The 24,578-nt window shown below is 45.4% G+C and overlaps 1 protein-coding gene across 3 annotated transcripts in view; it reads left to right on the top strand.

Moving 5' to 3' along the window:
* Window positions 1-24,578, top strand: part of GJC2 (gap junction protein gamma 2) — a 38,761-nt gene that overhangs the window by 5,149 nt on the left and 9,034 nt on the right. The window contains exon 1 of one of the 3 annotated variants that reach the window (XM_027842127.1): window positions 24,085-24,170. The exons of 1 other annotated variant lie outside the window; for it this stretch is intronic. The gene's annotated coding sequence lies outside the window, so the exon portion shown is untranslated. Of the gene's footprint in view, window positions 1-24,084; window positions 24,171-24,407; window positions 24,484-24,578 lie in introns of those variants that run through there. One more of the 3 variants, XM_027842126.1, reaches the window with a different exon arrangement.

Here is a 24,578-nt window from a genome sequence, read left to right as displayed (position 1 = left end):
GTGTGTGTGTGTGTGTGTGTGTGTGTGTGTGTGTGTGTGTGTGTGTGTGTGTGCATATGAAGTGAGTACGGGTGTGTGTGTGTGTGTGTGTGTGTGTATGTCTGCTTGCAGGGCTGGGGGTACAGCAAGGTGGAGAAAAGCCTGCCTGTCTAATGGTAAATGCTTTGAGGATTGAGGACGTGTGAGTGGACAAAGACTGCATCGGTGGCCAAGAAACCTAGGAAATAAATATAGGCTCAGGAGGAGGAGTTCCTCAAAAGCTTTCTTAACCAGGTCAGGTTGCTTTGCTGAGGAGCAAGTCACTAAGCCTTAGTTTCATGATCTGTTCAGTGGGCGTGAGCGCCAACAATTCTTCATTGATTTCAGGGCTTCAGGGGTGATGACACCAAAGGATGGGACTCAGGGCCCACGGTCTCCTAGATTTCCTTCAGTCTCTCTTTCCATTCCCTTTAGTTCTACCCCCAGGTTCCACCCCCCTCTAGGCAGACCAGCTGGTTACCTGAAGAGCTGAACTTGCTTCCTACCTGTCTCCCCCACTGTCCAGGGAAGCAACACAACACAATACAACACAATTCAGTTGCAATGCAAGGCAACACAAAGCAACAAACAGATATTGAGAACCAACAGAATCTGGTACTAGGAGTGAGTTGAATTACATAGTTTAGCTTAGGAATCTCACAGTCTATCAGGGGGCTAAGACACAAGCAAAGAGAACTACAATATGCAATATCACGCGGTAACTGCAAACCACGTGCCGTGGGAGGTCAGACACAATCAGAAAAAAAGCATTCAGATGCCAGCCACTTCCCTTCAAGCTTTCCCAGAGATGCACGGGCCCTGGGTAGAGGAAAAAAGGCTTGGAATGAGGTTGGTGGGCGCCTGGACAGAAGTTCCCCAGAATGCAAAGGAGCCCTATTCCCATTATGTCCCTGGGCAGGGACACAAGCTGTGCTCCTGGGACCCTCCCACTCTCAACCCCCTGCATTCCAATGATCAGTCACCCTCGAGCTGAGCTGTAGGCCTCGCAGAACGTAACTATTGAAAGGGAAACCACACGCCACCTTGTCCGACCTGCACGGGTACAGAGACATCACGGAATAATGGCATCAGGAGAGGTGGGGGTTTAAATTCTTGATGCTATCAAGCTGTGCAACCAACAACAAATTCCTTCACCTCTCTGAACCTCAGATTCCTCACCTGTAAAATGTCAACAACAATACCCATCATGCCTACCTCAGAGCCTTTTCTTCTCAAGGCTAGCCATCCCCATTTGATCCATCTGACCCAGGCAGGGCACACTTTCAAGCCTATCCACCACCCTGGGCTGCCCTTCTCAGGATGGGCTCCAGCCAGCAGTCAGTCACCTCCCTCATTTCTTTTTTTTGGCTAGGCAATGGGGTTAAGTGACTTGCCCAGGGTCACACAGCTAGTGCATGTCATGTGTCTGAGGCCGGATTTGAACTCAGGTCCTCCTGACTCCAGGCCTGGTGTTCTATCCACTGTGCCACCTAGCTGCCCCTCCCTTATTTTTAAATTTTAAAAAAAGCTGGTAAATTTTCCCCCTTCTCCAGTTCTGCAACACATCTCCCATTCCACATGTTCTTCAAAGATCACCAATCATGATTTAACAACCACAATGACCAGGTCTTTCCATACCCTGGGACGTAGTTGAACAACCACAACAAACATTGACCAGGCCCACCTCATGTGCACTGGAGATCCAGAGACACAACAAAGCAGACTTTGGGGGGAGGGATACAACATGAGCAGAAATGGGCACAGTACAGTGAAAACCGAGGAAAGGGAAAACACTGACAATAGGGGAGGTCAGAGAAGTCTTCGAGAAGGAAACGAGCGGAGCCTAGTAGGAAGATAAAGATGCTGAGAGGCAGAGAACAATCAATCAATCCAGAAGCGTTTATTTCCTCCTCAGTCCCAGGCCCTGTGCTCAGTGCTGGGGATATAAATATAGAAATGAGTCTTTGCTGGTGAGGAGCTCCCTCTATACCCTATAGGGGGAGACAACACGCATATATATATGTATATGTATATACACACACACACACATACGCACATACATATATGAAACATAAGTATATGAAATACACATGAAACATATGAAACATATATTTTAAATAACACACATATGTGAAATCTATTCACAAAAATAAGTAAGGAGCAATTTTTTCGTGGTGAGGAAGCACCAGCAGCTTGGGGGATGGGGGTGGGAATCAGGAAAGGTGTCAAGCAGAAAATGATGCGTGAACTAATCCTTGAAGAAAATTTGGGCTTCAAGAGGTTGAGGAGGGAATTTATTGCAGGCGAAGCAGGACAGCCTCTGCAAAGGCAGAGACATGTGAGGTGGAACATTTGTGCGGAGGGAAGAGAAAGACCAGTTTGGCTGCATAACGGGAAGCAATGTATAATAAGAAGGGAAATGTATGTTTGAGCTAGGTTGTGGTGTTTATATTTGATTTTTGATGTAATTGGCAGCTACTACAGGGCAGCTAGGTGGAGCAGTGGATAGAGTGCCTGGTTGGAAGTAGGAAGACTCCTCTTCCTGAGTTCAAATCTGACTTTAGACACTTAGTAGCTGTGTGACCCTAGGCAAGTCACTTAACCCTGTTTGCCTCAGTTTCCTCATCTGTAAAATGATCTGGAGAAGGAAATGGCCAATTACTCTAGTATCTCTGTCATAAAAACCCCAAATGGGGTCACAGAGAGTCAGACATGACTGAAAATGATTTAACAAGAAGAAGTTAGCTACTAGAGTCTATGGAACAGGGGAATGATGGGGTCAGATCTATGCTTTAGGAAAATCTCTTCGGTAGCTGCTTGGAGGATGGATTGGAGTGGGGAAAGACTTAGAGTGGGGAGAGTGGACCCCAGGTATATGAGATGGCTTTTGTGAGATAGGTAATTGAGTTCAGGGAACGGTGATTTCACCTAGTTTGTCTGGAAGGTAGAATTCATGAAGAATAATGTGAAATAATGCTGGAAATGTAGGTGATAGCCAGATTGTAGCTCTTAACTTCCAGGATCAGGAGTTTTCATTTGTTCCTACAGGAATGGGAACACCCTGGAAATTAGTGAGCAGGGGAGAAATATGGGGTGACCTGTACCTTGGGAAGATTATTCTGGCAACTTAACTGCATGATGAATTAGAAAAAAGGGAAACATTAGAAACAGGTGATGAGGGCCTGCAGAAGCATGGAGATTGTATGAATGGAGAAAAGGGTTCAAATGGCATGAATCTGTGGGGGTAGAAGGGACAACACTTAGCAAATGATAGGCTATGGGGAGGGGAGGATGGAGAAGATGACTTTGAGGTTAGGAATCTGGGGAACTGGGAGGATGGTGGTATCCTTACCAAACAAACAGAAGTCCGGAGGAGGGGTAGGCTTAGAGGAGAAGATGATAAGTTCCATTTTGGATGTGTTGAGTCGGAGACACCCAAGGGGCATCCAGCTTCCTCGGAGTCCAATTCAAGAATCCTATTCAATTAATTTCAATATAATAATTTTACTTCAGTTTGATTCATTCAATTCCATTGACAGGATATGGAGACTTAATATTGAAAGGACCTTAGAGATCACAGACTGCCTCATTTTACAAAGGGAGAAACTGAGGCATTAGGAGGGGAAGTGACTAGAAAATTGGTGATAGGGAGAATGAGAATCATAGGATGCTAAAGGCAGGAAAGCCACTAGAAAATGGAATTCAACCTTGTTGTTTTATAAAGGAGACCCCATCATGAGGGAAAAGGTCCCATAGCTGGAGTCAGGGGGGAAGATGAGGTCTTCTGACTATGGATTCAATACTTTTTCCACTACTTTGGGTTTCCAAATCAGCAACCCAACTATAGTCTGACTATATTACTGAATCACAGCTCATAAGATGATACCTTTGGAGTTGGAAGGGGCTTTAGAAGCCATGAAGTCCAACCTCCGTCATTTATAGGTGAAGAGTCTGAGACACAGAGACACTAAGGAGGTGCCCAGCATCACAAAGACAGAAGGCATTGGAGATGTGACTCCAATGTAGGTCTTTTGGATTCCAGACCCAGTACTCTCTCCACTACAAGGTAGAGGGGATACAAAGTCAAAATGAAAACAAATTAACAAATTCCAGCCTGTGCCTTTGAGAACTTACATTCTCTTTGGGAGATTTGACATATGCATGAAAATTGAAGAGTGAGGAAGAATCAGGAAAGGCTTCCTGGGCAGATGGCACATTTCAATTTCAATTCATCGAGCATTTATTAGATGCCTCCTACATGCTGGGCACAAAATGAAAGACACATTCATATACTCTCCATGCTTCTATAGGCCCTCATCACCTGTTTCTAATGTTTCCCCTTTTTCCAATTCATCATGCAGGTAAATTGCCAGAATAATCTTCCCAAAGTACAGGTCAGGGAGGGAGGAAAGCATCTTCCCACTTTTTTTTTTTTTTTTTTTTGCTTTTTGGTGAGGCAATTGGGATTAAGTGACTTGCCCAGGGTCACACAGCTAGTAAGTGTCAAGTGTCTGAGGTCAGATCTGAACTCAGGTCCTCCTGACTCCAAGGTCAGGGCTCTATCCACTGTACCACCAAGCTGACCCCCACTTTCGTTTGTTTTTTTTTTTTTTAGGTAATTGGGGTTAAGTGACTTGCCCAGGGTCACACAGCTAGTAAGTGTCAAGTGTTTGGTCTGAGGCCGGATTTGAACTCAGGTCCTCCTGACTTCAGGGCCAGTACTCTATCACTGCGCCACCTAGCTGCCCCTGACCCCCACTTTCTAATAAAAGAGAATTTCTGACTTTTCCTTCCTTCCTTTCCTCCCTCCTTACTTTTCTCCTTTTTTCTTCTTTCCCTTCTTCCCTCCCTCTTTCCTTCTGTTTTTCCTTCTTTCCTCCTTCTTTCTCTCCTTTCCTTTCTTCTCTCTTTCCTTCTCTCCTTCCTTCCTTTCTTCTTTTCCTCCTTCCTTCATTCTCTCCTTTCTTTCTTCTCTTCTTCCTTCCTTTTCTCCTTCTTTCTTCTTTCCTTCTTCCCTCTTTCCCTCCTTCCTTCCTTCATTATCTCCTTTCTTTCTTCTCTTCTTCCTTCCTTTTCTCCTTCTTTCTTCTTTCCTTCTTCCCTCTTTCCCTCCTTCCTTCCTTCATTATCTCCTTTCTTTCTTCTCTTCTTCCTTCCTTTTCTCCTTCTTTCTTCTTTCCTTCTTCCCTCTTTCCCTCCTTCCTTCCTTCATTATCTCCTTTCTTTCTTCTCTTCTTCCTTCCTTTTCTCCTTCTTTCTTCTTTCCTTCTTCCCTCTCTCCCTTCCTTCCTTCCTCCCTCCCTTCCTTCCTTCTTTACTTCCTTCCTTCCTCACATATTTGTTAAGCATTTACTGTGTACAGAGCCTGTGTACCTTAGGGAAAACACAGTCTCTGCTTTCTGGGAGCTCTCAGTTTAGTCAGTGTATGTATGCATGTGTGTGTAGGATATCTAAACAGATGATTATTATGTTCAATATTATGAGATGGGGCGGGGGTGCCAGGAAACCCAGAGAGATTGAGCTCCCTGTCCAAAGGCCCCTCATGGAGTTCGGTACAAGGAACCAGGTGCCCCATCTGTCAGCCTCTCCCAAGTCATAAAGGCCCCTTTCTTCTCACTGAATCAATCAAGGTCCATTTTCCTCAGTAGCAGGCAAGTTCTGTGAGCTGACTTAGAAATCTGTTCTTTTAGTGGCCAAGAGAGGGAGTTCCCACCTCTGTGGAAGAGCTGGTAGGATGGTCTATCCCCTCTCACCGGCTCCTGGAGCCAGCAGGCAGCATGGTTCTGATGCCAAAGAGTTGGCCATCACTGGAGACAGGTGTGTGGAGGCATGGTGGGCAGATAACTTACAATCAGAGAATCCCTGAATGATAGAGCTGGGAGAGCCAGGGAGGACATGAGAACATAGAATGCCAGCGCTGAAAGGGATCTCAGAACGTGGAAAGTTAGAGAAGTGTAAGGTGTCTCCTTTTAGCACAGTAGAGAGAGGGTTGGACTTGGAGGTAGAAGGCCTAAGTTCAAATCCTGCCTCAGAGACTTATAGCCGTGTGACTGTGGGCAAGTCATTTGTCTTCAATCTGATTTAGTTTCTTCATCTATAAAATGGGGATAATAATGAGTGATAGGGTTATTGTGAGGATCAAATGAAATAGCATATAAAGTGTTTTGTAAACCTTAAAGCACTATAGAAATGCTAGCTATTGTTTTAAAAGGTGGAGGGGGTGTTAGCTAGCAGTCATTCACATTCTAGTCAGATTTTATTATCCCAGTCAGTCAATCAATAAACATTTATTAAGTGCTGACAATGTGCCAGGCACTGGCTAAATGCTAGAATGTGAGTTCCTTGAGGGCTGACTTTTTTTTGGTCTTTTTATGCCCAGAGTTGTAGCAAACTAAGTCCTTAATACATACTGGTTAAATTTAACTGTCAATCCCTCCTCCAGCTTTAACTGAGACAGGCCCAATAAAGGATGAGAATTTCCAATGGGGAGACCAGCGGAAGTCAGAAGGAGAGCTTCTAGTGCCTGGATGATCCAGAAAAGGCAATAGAAGTCTATGGCCAACTCCAACCCCCCTCCCCTTCATACTCCCAGAGCCCTCAGATCTGGCCCCTTCTAAACAGAGGGTGTGTCTTACTTTCATAGCCCTAGGCCAAGAGAAAGAAGAGAAAGTTGGCCCCAACCTACACCTTTCTACCTAGTAGGATCTGTAGTAACAGGTTTCCCTGGGGTCAGGGTACCTGGTGCATGAGCTCCTTGACGAAGGGTCATAGAGCTGAAGGGCCAAAGATGTTGAATGATTTGCCCAAGGTCACACAGCTAGTATGTGTCTGAGGGCAGATTTGAACTTGGGTCTTCCTGACTCCAAGGCCAATACTCTATCCCCTGTGCCAAAAGCTGCCTCTCAGTCAGCTGGAAAACTGTTGTTCACTGAGTGATCTTGGGCAAATCACCTCTTCTGTGCCTTAGTTTCCTTTTATGTAAAACAGAAAAACATCATTTTTAAAGTAAAAAAAGACACAGATTGCCACCTTTCAGGATTTACTGGCTCATTGTCAGAAATGGGGCTCAGGAAGGGACCTCAAAGAGGGGAGGGGGCTCAGAGATGGGATAGAGGTTCAATGAGAAGATGAGTTCACAGGGAGGAAATGAGGTCTCAGGATGGAGGTGGGCAACCAATCCCCTGAGCGCTTCAGTGCCATCACAGGCTGGCTGAACTGTCTCTGTGATTCTAAGCCCTGCTTCACCCATCCCTCCCCTCCCCCACATACATCCTGCCCTTTCTTTTCATCTGAGTGTGTCTAGCAGGAGGAAGCCTGCTCCCCTGGAATGGGGCGTGTGTCCCTGTCTGTATCTGTGTGTAGAGACTATTGGAAGGAAATGGTGCTACAAGGCTGGGAAGGGCCATGGGGGGTTAGGTAGGTGGGGGAGAGGCAAGGAGGAAATACCTGGGCAGGGTCCCCAGCTCTGCTATTGTCCCCAGCAGGAAGAGGGGAGCTCATAAAATGGGGGTCACCGGACTCCCATTCCCTTGCCTGCAGCTGGGGTTTTCTGCCACCTCCCCCCCCAAAAAAACCATTGGCTTACCCTCCCTCCTCCCTCTAAGCTGCAGCCCACACCCAGTTAGGAAGATGTTTGTTTTTTAGGATAAGAGACAAAGAAGGCCATAAAGGGGAGGATGTGGTAGGTTGGGGGGGAAAAGGTTGAAGTGGATGGCGTGACTGCTGTCCTTCCCATCCCGGAATGATCCCCTAGGACCCAGCTCAGAGAATGGTAGGTAGTCTGTGGACAAGGTGAAGAATTAGCATATAATAATGTGTGGAGGGGGTGAGGCAGAGGAGTCCTCTGTTCCCCAACTCAAGTACTAACTCTTCCTGACCCAACTCCTACCTTTCTTAATAATAACTTCCATTTTCTATACCCCTTTGAAGTTTACAAACAGGGGTGTTGTGAAACCAAATAAATAACAGATGTTAAGCACTTTGCAAACTTTAAAGTGCTATATAAGTGCTTATTATTATTATTACTATTATTAGTCTCCAGTCTGGTGATAACTTAATTCCCTAAGCCTTCCACTACCCATTATTCCTTCACTCACACCTTGACACCTCTCTATTTCTCTTCCCAATTGGAGCCCCAACATCAGCTCCCCCCTCTCTATCCCTCACACTCACTCATGTCCTCTTACCTTCCACTCTGGTCATGACTCTGTACCCAGTCCCCAACACAACATCATCTACCTTTCCCTCCTCTCACCCATGCTACCATCATGGCCCACTGGACACCGGGATTCCAACAAGATCAGGCTAAAGATCATCCAGCCATCATTCCCAACATTGAGCTTCTCCTCCAGACTCCCTTGTTTCTGGTGACAGACCATCAATTGCCCAGCCTTCCAAGTCTCCAAGCTCAGAGCCAATCATTGAAAGGTACTTTTCTGTTGTTGTTTTGTTTTTACTTTTTGCTGAGGCAATCAGGTTAAGTGCCTTGCCCAGGGTCACACAGCTAGTAAGTGTCTGAGGCTGGATTTGAACTCAGCTCCTCCTGACTCCAAGGTCAGAGCTCTATTCACCAAGCCACCTAGTTGCCCCCAAAAGGGATTTTTCTGAGTACCTATTAGGCCCTCAGTACAAGTCTCTCGGGGCAGCTACGTGGCACAGTGGATAGTGTTTTGGGTCTGGAGTTAGGAAGACTCATGTTCCTGAATTCAAATCTGGCCTCAGACACTTTACTAGCTGTGTGACCCTGGGCAAGTCATTTAACCTTGTTTGTCTCAGTTTCCTCTTCTGTAAAATGAGCTGGAGAAAGAAATGGAAAACCACTCTAGTTTCTTTGCCAAGAAAACTCCAAGTGCAGTCATGAGGAACTGAACACGACTGGATGACAACAGCAAGTCTCTGGCTATACACAGAGGCAAGAGACATGGTATCCATATTTGGGTCACCAAAGATATTTGAATTATCAGGCACTGTGTGCTCAGAACCAAATGAGAGGCACAGTCAGTCAAGACTGTAGATCAGATAAGGGGAGTGATAGGTATAAGTCAGGTCTTGTTTGGGTGAGGATAACAGCTCACATTTCTATAATACTCTGCAATTTACAAAAAACTCTTCTTATAACTCCCCTGTGAGGAAGGTGGTGCAAGTACTGCTATTATTACTTCCATTTTACAGATGAAGAAACTGAGAGGTAAAATAACTTTCTGAAGGCCACTTAGCAAGAAAGTGGTAGAATATGGCTTCCAACTCAACTCTCCTAATGTCAGATCAGTCAGCCAGTCAATAAACATTTATTATGCACCTACTATGCGCTGGGCACTGCGCTAAGTGATAAAAATACAAAAAGAGGCAGAAGACAGTCCCTGCCTTAAAAGAGCCCAAAGTCTAATGATAGATGTGGTGACTATGATATGCTGGGATAACTGGAGAGGCCATGACGAGGCAAGAGCATGGTGAACACCCCCTGTGCGGGGATGGTGATGACGTTACCATTGCCCTGTTGGAGTGGGAGGGCTGCAGAGGACAGACAATGGGGGAGAAAAGCAGATTATGGGGCATCTTCGTTTCCTTTCTCTCATGCATTCATTCATCATTCATTCAGCAAGCACTTCCTATGTGCAGATTGCTGAGGGAGATAAAAAGGTTTAAACAAAACTCAATCCCTGTTCTCATGGAGATCATGGTCCATGAGAACAGGGACAGGTCAGTGAGTGGGGGTGAGGGGATGAAGGAGGGATTAAAACTACAGGAAACTCTAATTATAGGACATTGTAAGATACAATATTACGTGATAAAAGTGTAAAATCAAGTGCTTCTGAAGTCAAAGAAGGAAGGTCCTTGAAGACAAGAGGGATCAAGGAAGACTGGGGTGGAGGGGCAGCATTCGAGTTGGGATTTAAAGGAGGAATGGGCATTCAACAGGGAAATAAGGGGAGGGAGGGAATTCTAGGCGTAGGGAAGAGTGTGACACAGCAAAGGCATGGAGATGGGAAAATACAAAGTATGTTTTGGAGGCAGAGATGTCTACTGCGGCTGGAACATCGAGGTTCGGAGGGGAATACTATGAGCTAAGACTGGAAAGACAGGATGACCCCAGATTATTAACTAGATAAGGAGCCACTGAGGAGTCTGGAGCACAAGAGTGGGGTGACCAGATGCATGCATAGGGAAGAGTATTGTTATTACTGTTGTTACTGTTGTTGTTGTTGTTGTTACTGTTACTGTTGTTGTTGTTACTGTTGTTACTGTGGTTGTTACTGTTGTTGTTGTTGAGGTTCTTATTCCATGAAGGACAAGTTGGAGAGCGGGGAGAACACGGCAGTGGCAAGAACTGATGGGAGGTTATTGCAATAGTCCTTCTCCCTAACCCTTCCATTGTCAGTTTCCAAAAGTCTTGCTTGGAAATGTGCCTTCCTCTTCTGGTCCCCAATTCCTGTTAAGATCCACACCATTTCTCTGGCTCACTGAAATGTTTTCCTATGGCCTAACTCTAGTCCTTCCCCTTTAAACCTTCCTGCATACAACACCCAAATAATTGTCATATTGCTCCCACTCTGAGCACATCAATACTCTGCTCAGAAACTTTCAATGGCTCCCCATTGCCCACAGGCTAAAATCTGCAATCCTCAGCCTGGCTTTCAAAGCCCTCCACAGTCCAGCCTGAATAAACTTTCTACTTTTATCTCCTCACCCCCAATATAAACTCTTCCCTAGCCAGAATGGTTCTATCTACAGGTTCTCAATCCTCTCTATCCTTGACAGCCCAACTGAGTCCCATCCCCTCCAGGAAGTACCTACTCTGTTGGCTCTGGCCCCCACCAATCCTTCCTTCTCAGAGGGCACTTCCTCACTGTGCCATCCACACTTTGGCACCAGGCTTTCACACAGCTGGGTATTGTTCTCCTGGGCTTTTTTTTTCTTCTTTTCTTGTGTATGAGTCTTGTTTCTCCCAGAAGAGAAAACATGAGGGGACAAGATCAGTCTCTTCAAGGGCTGTCACATAAAAGAGGGATTAGCTTTGTTTTGTTTGGCTGATAAAGGCAGAACTTAGATGTCAGAGGGGCAGATTCGAGCTTGTCGGAAATAAACATTTCCGAAGAGTGCGGGTTGTCCCAAGGAGGAAGGGGAGGCCTGAACAAGTAGTGTGAACACCTCTTCGCTGGGGTTCTTTGCACACAGGCTGGATTTCTGTCATCTTTGTATTATTCTGAATTTTTGTTTGTGTAATTACTTAGCTACAGAATTCTATCCAGTGTATTTATAGATACTGTTTGGTTATTCTCTCTTTGTCCTGTATCACTTCATATAAGTTTTTCCGTGTTTCTGGGAAGTCTTCATATCTTTATTTTCTTACAATGCCAGTAATATTTCTTTACACAAAAGTACAAATACATGCATGCACATACATACGGTATATTATGTTCGGTCCCTGGCCTCTGTTCCATGAACAAGACATTCCATCTCTTGCTTGTAGGTATTTTTCTCTGGCTGTCCCCTGTGCCTGGAATGTTCTCCATCCTTGTCTCCACCTACTGACCTCTGTGGCTTCCTTTTAGTCCCGACTAAAATCCCGTCTTTTACAGGAAGCCTTCCCCAACTCTTCTTAATTCTAGTGCCTTCTCTCTGTTATTTCCTCTTCATCATATGTATAAATATAAATATAAATATATATATATATATATATAGAGAGAGAGAGAGAGAGAGAGAGAGAGAGCTCACTTTGTATATATTTGTTTGCATATTATCTCCTCCACTAGATTGTAAGCTCCTTGAAGGCAAGGACTATTTCTTGCCTCTCTTTGTATCCTCAGTTCTTAACATAGTGCCTGGCATAAACTTAATAAATGTTTATTGATTGATTCCACAGTCAATGAACACATAGGTAAAAGCAATATATCTTTATCAAAGATTTCCAACAAGTACCTCATCTCAGAATAGGAAACAAAAGCCCCTCTTCCTTTGCTCTCTCCCTCCCTCCATCAGAAGAAGCTTCTAGAAAACAGGGACTTTTTTTTTTTAGGCAATTGGGGTTGTGACTTGCCCAGGGTCATACAGCTAGTAAGTGTCAAGTGCTTGGTCTGAGGCCAGATTTGAACTCAGGTCCTCCTGACTTCAGGGCCGGTGCTCTATCCACTGCACCACCTAGCTGCCCTGAGCATGTTATTTTTTAATGCCCCATTAACAGAGTTAGAAAGGATCTGAGAACAGAGGATGTCCTTGCAACATAGAATGTCAGAATCAGAAGGAGCCTGAGTATGATCTAGGCCAGGGGTAGGGAAGCTACACCCTTGAGGCCACACACGACCTTCTAGGTCCTCGGGTGCAGCCTTTTGACTGAGTCCAAGTTTTACAGAACAAATCCTTTTATTGAGGGGATTGTTCTGTGAAGTTTGGAGGCAGTCAAAGAGCCGCACTTGAGGACCTAGAGGGCCACATGTGGCCTTGAGGCCGCAGGTTCCCCTCCCCTACTCTAGGCTAATTCCTTTATTTTACAGAGGAAGAAACTGAGGTTCAAAGCAAATGAGGGACTTATCCAAGATCATGTGGCTAGCAAATTAAGTGGCAAGTACTGAAACTAAAGTCTCCTGATTCCCAGTTCAACAGTCGTTCCAAGATGACATGCTACTTCTCCTCTCTAGCTAGGCCATTGGAAGGGGTTCAGGCCTGGGGGAGGAAGCAGGAGAGATGTGAGGGCCGGCAGCTCTCCCAGGGCCCATAAGGTCATGGCGGGCAGTCCTAGTCTGAAGCCTTCTACCGGGAGTTTCCCACTGGCCCCCTTGTCCGTCACATGCCCATGTCCCTGCCCCAAACCCTAGTCATTCGCGTGATCCCAATACGAGGCTCACTGCCTTAAGTTAGAAGCCCTCTCAAGAATGAGCCCACATCCAAAGTACGGCGATCCCTTCTGGCTGCCACAATTCAGGGAGGACAGTTAGAAATGGGGGCACATCCAGGATGGAGAGGAGACTGCCTTACTCTGCTAGGCTCACATTCAGGAGTGGAACTGGTTAGCCTGGAGAAGAGAAGCCACGAGGGAGATGTAAGTCCTTCCTTCAAGTAGCTGATGGGTTGTGATGTGGAGGAGGGCCCAAGGAGAGACGGTTAGTCTCCCTAACTCAAAGTCCAGTGCTCTACCCACTGCTCCGCATTGACTTTCAGGTAAAGCTGGAAGAGATGCCCTCTGGAACTCAGTGATTCCAAGACCAAGAGCTTCCTGGGGTTTTCTTGGCAAAGATACTGGAGTGATTTGCCATTTCCTTCTCTAGTGGATCCATTTTGTCAGGCAATCAGAGGTTGAGTGACTCATCCAGGGTCACACAGCTATGAAGTGGATTTGAACTCAGGTCTTCCTGACTCCAGGCCCAGTTCTATACACTGAGCTACCAGCTGCCTCAAGAAGTGGTCACCTGAGCCTTTTTTTGAATCCTTCCAATGAGGGAGAACTCTACCTCTTAAGAGAGCCCAATCCACTTTTGGGGAACTCTAACTGTTAGGAAGCTTTTCCCTGCTATCAAACCCAAATTTGCCTCTGCAACTTCTACCCATTGTTCCTAGTTCTATATTCTGGGGCCAGGCCAGAGGACTCTCCCCCTTATTCCATGTCATGACCCATCAAATACTTAAAGATTGCAATCATCTCCATCCCCCCACTCTCCATTTTCTCTTCTCCAGGTTAAACATCTCTAGCCCCAGATACTTCAACTTGATCTAGATGCATCTCAAAAGATGGTGCCCAGAATGAAATAAACAGAAAAATCTTATAAAAATGTAAGTGATGAATGAATGAAAAATGCGTTTATTAAGCACCAACCATATTCAAAGGACTGTGCAAGGTGCTAGAGGCACAAACAGAAAAAGAAGACATTCCCCGTGCTTAAGTAGCTCACATTCTAAGGGAGGGCTCAATACATATAGGCAGTTTCAGCCACAAGACTGATGGAAAGGCACTATGGTTCTTGAGGTACAGCAGCTGTGTATATCTGAAATTACTATAGAGCAGGGAGCTATTGTTATTGTTATCGCTAGCTCTGTTATGTCCAAGTTGGTCCCATGTCCAGGAGCCTGTCACTGGGCAGCCCCTTCTAAAAGGTAAGCCCCTGAAGGACCAGGATGATTTTTCATTGTGTCTTTTCATCCCTACTTCTCTATCACATGTGGCTTGTGCACAGCAATCATTTCATCATTTCATCAATGCTTGTTGAATTGAATTAGACTAGACTGGACTGGATTGATAGGGGGCTGAGTTTAGCTGCAGAGACTCAACTATAGACTGAGTTTGCAACTCAAGTCATCATTGCTCTGGTCATCTCTTTAACGTGTCCCTTGGCCTTAGAACAATTTTGTCTCTTGGAAAGAACTGGATTCCCATATGAAATAATGAGAGTTTTGAGCCCTAAGTGTAAAGATAGTTAAGGAAAGTAGAGAATGTATCCCAGATGCAAGAGTTCTTTGCTTTATTTTAAAATATATTTTAAGAACCTGAGTTCAAATCCGGCCTTAGACACCTGACGCTTACTAGCTGTGTGACCCTGGGCAAGTCACTTAACCCCAATTGCCTCACCAAAAAAAGCAAGAAAAAAAATTATGTGTATATATAATGTATATATATAAACTGTATTTTAATATAATTGGTTTCCTTTGAATCCCTTGTATTTTACTTTATGCATTTAAGAACAATATTCTCAATAGGCTTCACTATACTGGCAGAGGGAACCAGGATACAAAAAAGATTAAGAGTCTCTGTTCTGGGAGGCAGCATCACTTACCTTCTGTGAAACTCAGTTTACCTATTTGTAAAATGGGAAGGCTCCAATACTTATATTATCTGCTCCACAGAGGATCTTGTGAAGAAAACACTTTATAAACCTCTGAGCTATAGAAATTTGAGTTGTTATTATGATTATTATCATTAACTTAACTTGAACTGTTACTATTACTAACTTCATCTCTGATTAATCCCCTCTTCTACTATTTCTCCCCACCTCCTTAGTGGTCTCTCTGCCCTTATTGTCATCCTTGTTACTGGGACAGGAATGAGAAGGAGAGCAAGCGGGGGCGGGGGGGAGGGGGGGGAGGTGTCCATGAGAGATTTGGCTCTCACCCAATATTGAGTGAGAACAGGAGAGTGGGAATTGGCAGGGGGAGGGAGAGAGAGGCTAGGCCTGGGTACTGCTCATTCATAAAATCTCTCCCAGCATTGTGTGTGTTGGGTGAGGGTGGGGGCCACTACCCTGGGCCAGGGATGTTGGGGCAGGTCCCTTTCCGCCCCAGCCCAGCTAGAGGTGTTTACACAGCTTGGTTCTAGGATCTTTAGGGGTGTGGAATAGAACTGGCTGCCTACCGGGCAGACCCAGGGATATGAATGGCCCAAGGGCCAAATAACAGCTGAAAGGGTCGAGGGAAGGGCCAGGTTTCCCACCCCATTAAGGCCAGTGGGTTTGATAAACAGGGTTGGCCTGACACTGGTTAGCCCAGGTGCTGAGTAGAATGTGAGGGGAACCAGAAAGGCAAATACACACACACACACACACACACACACACACACACACTCAATGGCCTGTCACAGTGCCTGAAATTCTACCATTAGTGCTCCACTCATTTGGGTGAAGAACAGTGGTTTTTTTCCAGGATCCTCTTTAAAATTGTACTCTATCCCCCACCTTCTGATACCTGCTCTGTGATTGAGCAAGGGCAGAGGGGATATTGAAAGAGTTTGATTCAATTCTGTTTAACAGATATTAATTAAGCAAATTAGACTACTGTGATATATCAGGGAGAGCATCAAGTTTTGGAATCAGAAGACCCAGCTTCAAGTCCAGACTTTTCCACTTGACTCACCTTGGGCCAGTTATATCACTTCTCTGCCACTTAATTTCCCCATCTGTAAAATGAAGATAACTATTCTTGCTGAGGGAACAGGAGAGGCTCCCAAATTGGTCTTTGAAGAAGGCGAAGGATGTTAATAAGCAAAGATTGGGGGGTTGGGAAAAAGGGGTAAAAGAGTCAGCAGTAAGACAATACATTTCAGATATAGGAGAAAGCCATGTGCCACTGCTGAGGAAGGAGAGAGCAGGATGGTTGTCAGGAAATGATGAAGAGTCCAGTTGGGCTGGTATGTAAATATGAAGAGTATAAGATGGGGCTAGAGGATTCATGGGGAGCCAGCTAAGGGAAGGCTTTGAATGCCAGGATAAGGAATTGGGACTTAATAGGCAGTACGTAGCAGCAGCCTGAAGGTTTTTGAGCAGGCAAATGTCATGACCCCAGGAGTCCATTAAGATGACTTGGACAGCATGTACCTGGTGAATTGGAAAAGCAGAGACTGGGGACTAATGTTATAGTTCAACTAAGACATGAGGAGAGGCAGCCACAGGGAAAGGGTGGAAGAGAAAAGGGAGCAGAGAAAGCCAGTATGCAGACCACTCCTCCAAATTTATCCCCTAACATGAAAACCTGTCCCTTCCCGTCCTTCATGCCAAGCTCTGTCCTTCCCTGTCTCCAAGTCTCAGCTTGCAGCGCACCTCCAAGAAGCTTGGTCTGACTGAGCACTCCTAGCTTTGGCTGTTTTCGTTCTCTTCTGTAACACCAGTGGGACTCTTATGCCTATGACTTAGGCTACTACAAGCAACGTCTTCATCTTGGTGGCTCTGGGCTTGTGCCCTATCTCCCCTGCTCAGTCCAGTGAGTAGCACAGTGTCTAGCCACCGTTGGTGCTTTATACAAGCATACCATGGAGACATTGTGGGTTTGGTTCTAGACCATCCTAATATAGCAAATAGCACAATAAAATTAGACACACAATATTTTTGCTTTCTCAGTGCACATAAAAGTTACATTTACACTATACTATAGGCTATTAAGTGTACGATAGTATTGTCTAAAAATTTTTAAAAATATTTTATTACCAAAAAATGCTAACCATCATCCGAGCTTACAGAGAGTCAATCTTTTTGTTGGTGGAATGTCTTGCCTCGATGCTGTTGGCTGCTGGCTGATCAGGGTGATGGTTGCTGAAGGCTGGGGTGGCTGGGGCAATTTCTTTTCTTTTCTTTTTTTTTTGGCTAGGCAATGGGATTAAGTGACTTGCCCAGGGTCACACAGCTAGTAAGTGTTATGTGTCTGAGGCCAGATTTGAACTCAGGTCCTCCTGAATCCAGGGCCAGTGCTCTATCCACTGCGCCACCTAGCTACCCCGAAATTTCTTAAAACAAGACAACAATGAAGTTTAACCACATTGATTGACTCTTCCTTTTATTTGAACACTTAGAAGCCATTGTAGGGTTATTAACTGGCCTAATTTAAATATCGTTGTGTCTCAGGGAATAGGGAGGACCCAGGAGAGGAAGAGAGACAGGGAACAGCCAGTCGGTAGAGCAGTCAGAACTCACATTTATTGATTAAGTTTGCTATTTATATGAGTGGGGTTTGTGGTACCCCAAAACAATTACAACAGTAACATCAAAGATCACTGGTCACAGATCACAACAGATATAATAGCAATGAAAACATTTGAAATATTGTGAGAATTACCAAAACGTGATACAGAGACACAATGTGAGCACACGTACTGTTGGAAAAATGGCGCTGATAGACTGGCTTGATGCAGGGCTGCCACAAAGCTTCAATTTATAAAAACAAAACAAAACAAAAACACACATACCACAACATCTGGGAAACTGTGGTAAAGCTCAGTAAAATGAGGTACGCCTGCAAGAGCTTGTTGACTCAACTCAATCCGTGAGTTACCCAAGAATAGGAACCACATCTCTCTCTTCCGGAAGAGGACTCAGTTCTGGGGATGAGTTATTGACCTATGTTACTGATCTGGAAAAGAAATTTGATGTAAGGGGAAAATTTCTTGGAGTCAGAAGGCCTGGGTTTTAGTCTCAATTACCATGTGCTGTGTGACCTCTAACTAATCACTTCTCTTATATGAGCCTTAGTTTCCACATCTGTAAAATGGGAATGATACTCCTTGCTCCACCTCACCCATAGGTTGTTAGAGGAAAGCCCCTGAAAGTTATTGGCTTTGGGGGAAGGGAGGAAAATGCTGCCCTTTGGACCTTCTGCCTGCATTTTGGAAAGGTACAGTCAGAGCCTGGGCCCCGTGGTCTATCCTTCTGTGGTTGGCTCTGGTATACTTGGAAAGTGACATGAACCAATGCTCTGTCTTCCACTTTTGGAGGTGGTTTATATTTCTGAGTATGGAATTTAGAGTTGGGAAAGCTGAGATAAAGGGAAGAAGGAGGGGGCAGCTAGGTGGTGCAGTGGATAGAGCACCGGCCCTGAAGTCAGGAGGACCTGAATTCAAATCCGACCTCTGACCAAACACTTGACACTTACTAGTTGTGTGACCCTGGGCAAGTCACTTAACCCCAATTGCCTAAAAAAACAAAAACAAAACAACAAAAAAAAAAAAGAAAAAAAAGAAGGAACAAAGGATAATGGCCCAGAAGACTCTTGTTGAACTAACAGTGTTGAAAAGACACTTGAGTTCCAGGTCTGATTCTGGGTCTTCTCAGGGAAATCACTTTGCTGGCTCTGTATCTTTACTTCCTCCTCTGTGTAATGAGAACTTTGAATCTTTCTTTGGGGTTCCTACATCTCTGGCATTCCATGTTCTAAGGGGCCTCCCGGCTCTGACATCCTATATTCTTCATCCTGAGATACTGGAGGAATTTTGGTGCAGTGCAGAGTGAGGAATTTGGAGTCATGGGATCTGATTGTGAATCCTGGCTCGGTGGCCTTGGGCAAGTCACTTATCCTCTGGGACTCAGTTTCCCTATCTGTAAAATGAAGGGGTTAGACCAGGTGGTCCCTTCTGGCTCTGGATCTGAGGCTGTGACCCCTCCTGGTTCTCAGAATCTGATTATTTTGGGATAGGGGGACTGTTCTTGGGGAGAGCCACCGAACGGTTCCTTTTAGAGCCTGTGACCAATTGTCTTTTGTAGCCTTTGGACATTAGAGCCAGAGGAAGTTGGTTTTTAAATGTAGCTGGACAAATGGAGGTTAGAACAGAGGAAGAGCTTTCCTGTCGAGAAGGGTGTGGATTAACAGGATTGATAAGCTCTCTAGAAAGAACTCAGTGCTCCTCTTTAAATCTTGGGGAAATGTGTGGAGGAGTGTGGGTGCAGGTGGAGAATTGTGCCCTGAGGCAGACGGTGGGAGAAATGACATTTTAGAATCTCCTCAAGCCCTGACATGGCCTTTGGCTTCTGTTAGGATTTGATGGGGCTTCAAGGAAATCAGATATTGCCTCCCTCTGGATCCCTGGGGATTGCTTCTGGTGTGTCTTGGGTGAACACCAACAGACATCATAGTATAGTGAGTGAAAAAAGCATTTGATTTGGAATTGGAAAGCCTGGATTCAAATCCTGGCCCTGTTATTTACTATCTATTTCTCTTAAGGTCATTCTCTTCAGTTTCTCCATTCAGAAAATGAGGAGTTTCCAAGTAGATGTTCTCTGAGGTCCTTTCCACCTGCCAGCGATTCAGAAAGGGTGATGTCAGGGTACCATTTCCCCAGGAACTACTCTTAGCCCTCCCCCTTCCCCAGGACCTCAGGCAGGAGAGTAGAGGGGGGCGGGGCAGAGTTGGACACATAAATAGTTAGGAAATGTGTCCATCCTTCACCACTCTCAGTTATCCATCAGAGGGAGAACAAGGACAGAGCCTCAGCACCATCTCTGCAGACAGCCTTGGACTCCTCTCTTCTGTCTCTCCTCTCCTGTCCTTGACTTAGCCATCCTGGAGCAGGTATCTGGAAGGGGAGGGGACCCTCTGGAAGGGCTGAACCTTTGGGGCTGTATCTGTGTGTAACTGTTCCTCTGGGGACCCTCTATGTTTGCAACTATGATGATAGACACATGTGGGAAACACCATGTGTGCCTGTGCATGTCTTTGTGTGACATTGTATTTGTGATCTATGTGCAACTGACAGGGTATGGAAAGCACAGTGTACTTGGGAGTCATGTATGTATGTTTAGATGTAGCATGTTTGGGCTTGAGATTTCGTGTGTATGAATAGGTGCTTTGGTGAGTGACTGTGCATGTACACCCCTTGGCATTCTCTTGACTGGGGTCTGGGGGGCAGCTCCAGCCCTGATTGCCTCTACACCCCATGCCCACCTCCATCCCATGTCTGGGCTCCTAGTCTTCTCTGAGGAGGGGGAATCTCTGGCTCTGCCCTCAGGGAGCCCCTGATTTGGGGAAAGGGCTACAGACACAGGCCCTTCCCTCAGGGGAGTGAGTCCCTGTTCTGAAGAGGAAGACAGTCTCCGCCCTCTAGGAGCCTCTGGCTGGACAAGGGAGCCACATGCCCTAGACCCCCATCCTTAACATTCCTTATTGCTTCCCTCACCTCCCCTGAATTCTACATCTTCCTACTCCCAGATGTCTCCATCCTTCAATCACTTGAGTCTTCACGCAGCACAAGAAATGGAGAAAACCTTTTCTTATGTAAAATCATCAGCCCCAGTGGGGAGGGAGGAACAGCTCGGGAGATGTGGACACAACCAAGACTCAGGACTGTTTGAAAGTGCATCTTCCACTCCCCCAATGTACACACACATACACACACACACACACACACACACACACACACACACACACACACACCTCATAATTGGGGACTGTCAGCTGTGACCCTGGGCTGGGGTTCTCCAGAAGCTAGCAAAACCTGAGTCTCTTTCTTTCCTTTGATTATTTTCCCTCGTGACATTTATTATGACACAGATGGACAGTACACCCAGACAGACACATGCAGACCTTCCTTCTGACACAACTTCTTCCTCTGTCATCCTACAGGATCCTCTGAGTGGCCTGAGCTTAGTCAGTGCCCCCTGACCTTAGAGGAATCACTTTTCCTTCCTCGGCCTCAGTTCCCTCATCTGTAAAATGAAGATAATAACACTAGTGCTGCCTGCCTCACAAGGGTCTTGTAAGGAAAGCCTTTGGTAGACCTCAAAGCCCTCAAGAAAAGAGAATTGCTGCTATTTAGGGAACTTGCAGTCAGAAAATTCAAGTGATTTGGTTTGCCTGGGGCAGGCAACTGTTTGTTGTTGTTTGTCCTTCAGAGGACCATGACATTAGGAAGATGATGCCATGACTTGCAAGTGAATGGATTTAAGTGAGGGAGGGCTGTGCAAGGTCACCAGCCTCACTTAATCCTCCAAAGCCATCTGGGTCCAGTGGCAAAATATAGATTGGGACAACTGCAGATGGCCCCAGGTAGGCAACTATGTGTAGTAGGAGAGGAGTTCCTTTGTGGGTTCAAGTGGGTTCAAGTACCTGACTTTGCTACTGACAAGCTTGACCTTGGGCAAGACACCTCCCCTCCTGTAAGCCTCAGTTTCCTCTTTTGTAAAAATGAAGTGGTTGGACTAGATTATTTCTAAGATTCCTCCAAGTTCTAAATCTATAATTTCATAACTATATAAATAATTCTATAACTACATAAACAAAAGAAGATAAAGCTGGAAAGGTATGTTGGCACCAGATCATGGAGGGCCTTGAATTCTAGACTGAGAAGTCTTGGCACAGCATCAAGTGCTGGTCCTAAAAGTCTTGTGTTCAAATTCCACACCAAACCCTTACCTTAAGCAAGTCACTTAACTTTTCTGAGTCTCAGTTTCCTCGTCTCCAAAATGGTGAAAGAAGTACCTTTAGTATCTTCCTCCAGGGTTATTGTGAGATTTGTAGAAGATAATCTTTGTAAAGTGCTTTGCAAACCTCAAAGTGCATATAAATATCAACTATTCGGTTAGGGGGAGTCATTCAAGGCTTTTGAGCAGAGGAGCAACATGTTCAGAGAGTCACTTTAGGAAAATTAATATTGTGGGATGTGTAGGAAGGACTGGAGTAAGGAAAAAGAGTGGAGGCAGAAAAAAAGTTGATAAGGGGCTATAGCAGTAGTTGAAGAAAAAAGTGTCACCAAGGCCTGAGCAAGAAGGGAAGAGAGGGGAGCTGGAAAGGGAAGAATGGTTTCAGAGATGTTACAGAGCCGATTACAGAGTGAAGGAGAGAAAACCAAGGAGCTGATATTTTGAACCTGAATCACTGGGGTCAGTAGAAATTATAGTAGCTAACATTAGTACAGCATCTTAAAGTTTGAAAAGCACTTTATGTTGATTATCTCATTCGATCACCTATGAAGTGGATGTCCTTACTATCCCCATTTGCAGATGAAACTGAGGCTAAGCGACCTGCTCAAGGTCACACAGTTAGTGTCTGAGGCAGGATTCGAACTCAGGTCCTTTTGAATCCAAGCCCAGTATTCTGTCACCCTCCCACCCCTGGTACTACCCAGCTGCCCTGTTTTGGGAAGAGGGTAAATTTAGTTTTAGACAATGTGGAGGCAGAGATGCTTCCTAGGTGGAGGTGTCCTGTGGGCATCTATAGATATAGGCCTACACTATAGGAGAGAGGTGGGATCTTTGCCAAGTATTGAATCAATGTGGTATTGATCAATGTGGCATTGATCAATGTGGTATTGAAAGAGTACTGGGCTGAGAGTCAAAGAACCTAGGTTTAAATGCTAGCTTTGCTGCTTGCTGCCTGTGTGGCCTTGGATAAATCACATAACTTTCTGAACCTTAGTCTCTGAGTTTCTTCTAAGTTTTTGACTTCTAAGTTTCCTTACATGTCAAAATTCCATGATCCTCCATACTTTCCAGAATCCTACTGAGGAATTTTTGCACCTGGGGCCAAGGGGAGAGTGGGACAAGATGGGGGATGAGAGGGAGAACTCACCTGAGGAGTGACTGCTCAGGATGGGTATTCTAAGAGGCAGAGGTGAGAAGGCAGGGCATTCCCGAAACAGAGGGCAGTTGTACAAAGGCATGGACACAAGAGATGAAATGTTGTATGTGATGAGCAAGAAGGCCATAGAGTGAAGGGGGCAATGTATGAACCTAGAAAGAAAGGGTGGAGTCAGGTTGTAAAGAGCTTCGAATGCCAAACAGCGCTGTTTGCAGTTTATTCTAGAAAGAATTTGGGAGTCACTAGAGTTTATTGAGCCAGGGATTAATAGATATGCTCAGATATGTGCTTTAGGAACATCATTTTTTGTTTTTTTAAATAGTATTTTATTTTTTCCAGTTACATGCAAAGACAATTTGTAACATTAATCTTTTTTATAAAATTTTGAGCTCCAAATTTTCTCCCTTCCTTTCCTCCCTCCTCTCTAAGACGATAAGCAATTTGATATAGGTTATATATGTGCAATCACATAAACCATATTTCCATATCAGTCATGTTGTGAAAGAAGAAACAGTTTACAAAAAAAAATTAAGAAAGTGAAAATAGTATGCTTTGATCTGCATTTAGGCTCCATCAGTTCTGTCTCTGGATATGGACAGCATTTCCCATCATGAATCTTTTGGAATTCTCTTGGATCATCATTTTGCTCAGAAGAGCTAAGGAATATCATTTTGGCAGCTGTAGGATGGATGGATTAGAGGAGAGACTTAAGGCAAGAGGCTATTGGAATAGTCAAGAGGTGAAGAAGGCCTATAAAATATGAGCGGAGAAAAAAGGGACAAATATGAGAATCACTGCAGAAGTAGAACCAACAAGGCTTGGCTACTGATTGGATCTGTGGGCACTAGAAGCTGGTGATGCCCTTGCAGAAACTGGGAAATTGGGAAGAGGGGTGGGTTTTTGCTTTCCTCCAGCATATCCGGTGATACTCAATAGGCCATTAGTGAAAAGGGACTGGAACTCAGGAGAGTGAAGAGGGCTAGATAAGATCTGGGAGTTATCTGCATAGAGCTGATTTTTAAACCCAGAGGAACTGAGGGGTCACCAGATGAGAGGGTGTTGACAGAGAAGGGGGACCAGGACAAAGCCTTGGGGCACATTTATAGTTAGGAGGCAAGATATGGATAATGATCCAGCAAAAAAAGCCTGAAAAGGAGCATTCACACAGGAAGGAGGAGAACCCAGAGAAGACAGGAAGGAACTGGGAAGGAACCTTCCAGGGCTGTTTGCTGGAAAGTGTCAGGGTGGGGTGGAGATTTCCTGGGTTTACTTTTCCCCCAGTTCCACTCTTCCAGAACTACCTGGCTTGGAGTTGAGGGAACCTCTTCCAGGATTCAAAAGAACAAAATTTTAGAGGAAGTTCAAGGACCAGCAAGTCCAGCTCTCCCATTTTACAGGTGGGGAAACTGAGGCCCAGAGAGGGGACACGCCCAAGGTACTGCAATGAGTTTGTGACAGAGCCCATATTAGAACTCGAGTCCTACTAACCCCACCCAGCCCATGGCTCTTTACTCTTCATAAACGCATATCTGAAGTCTCCCCACAGCCGTCAGAGTGACCACTCCAGGAGCTAGCGGCATCGTGTGCAGCCTTGGCTAGCTGTGCCTGGGGCTGGGCAGGGCTGGACTGGCTGGGCGGGGCCGAGCTAGGAGGCTTCTGAGCCCAGCCCAAGCGGAGCTTGGGAGTGGGATCCAGGAGGACCATGGCTCTGTGAGTAGCACTCCCTCCCCTGCCCTCTTGGGGACGGCCCCCCTGTTCTGGAATGCTCACGGCCCCCATTCCCCTTCTGCAAGTGAGCATGAGAA

This window comes from Vombatus ursinus, unplaced genomic scaffold (assembly GCF_900497805.2).
Source record: "Vombatus ursinus unplaced genomic scaffold, bare-nosed wombat genome assembly UNPS02014867.1, whole genome shotgun sequence".
NCBI lineage: Eukaryota > Metazoa > Chordata > Mammalia > Diprotodontia > Vombatidae > Vombatus > Vombatus ursinus.
The sequence above is the reverse complement of the archived record's forward strand: the minus strand, read 5'-3'. Positions and strand labels throughout refer to the sequence as shown.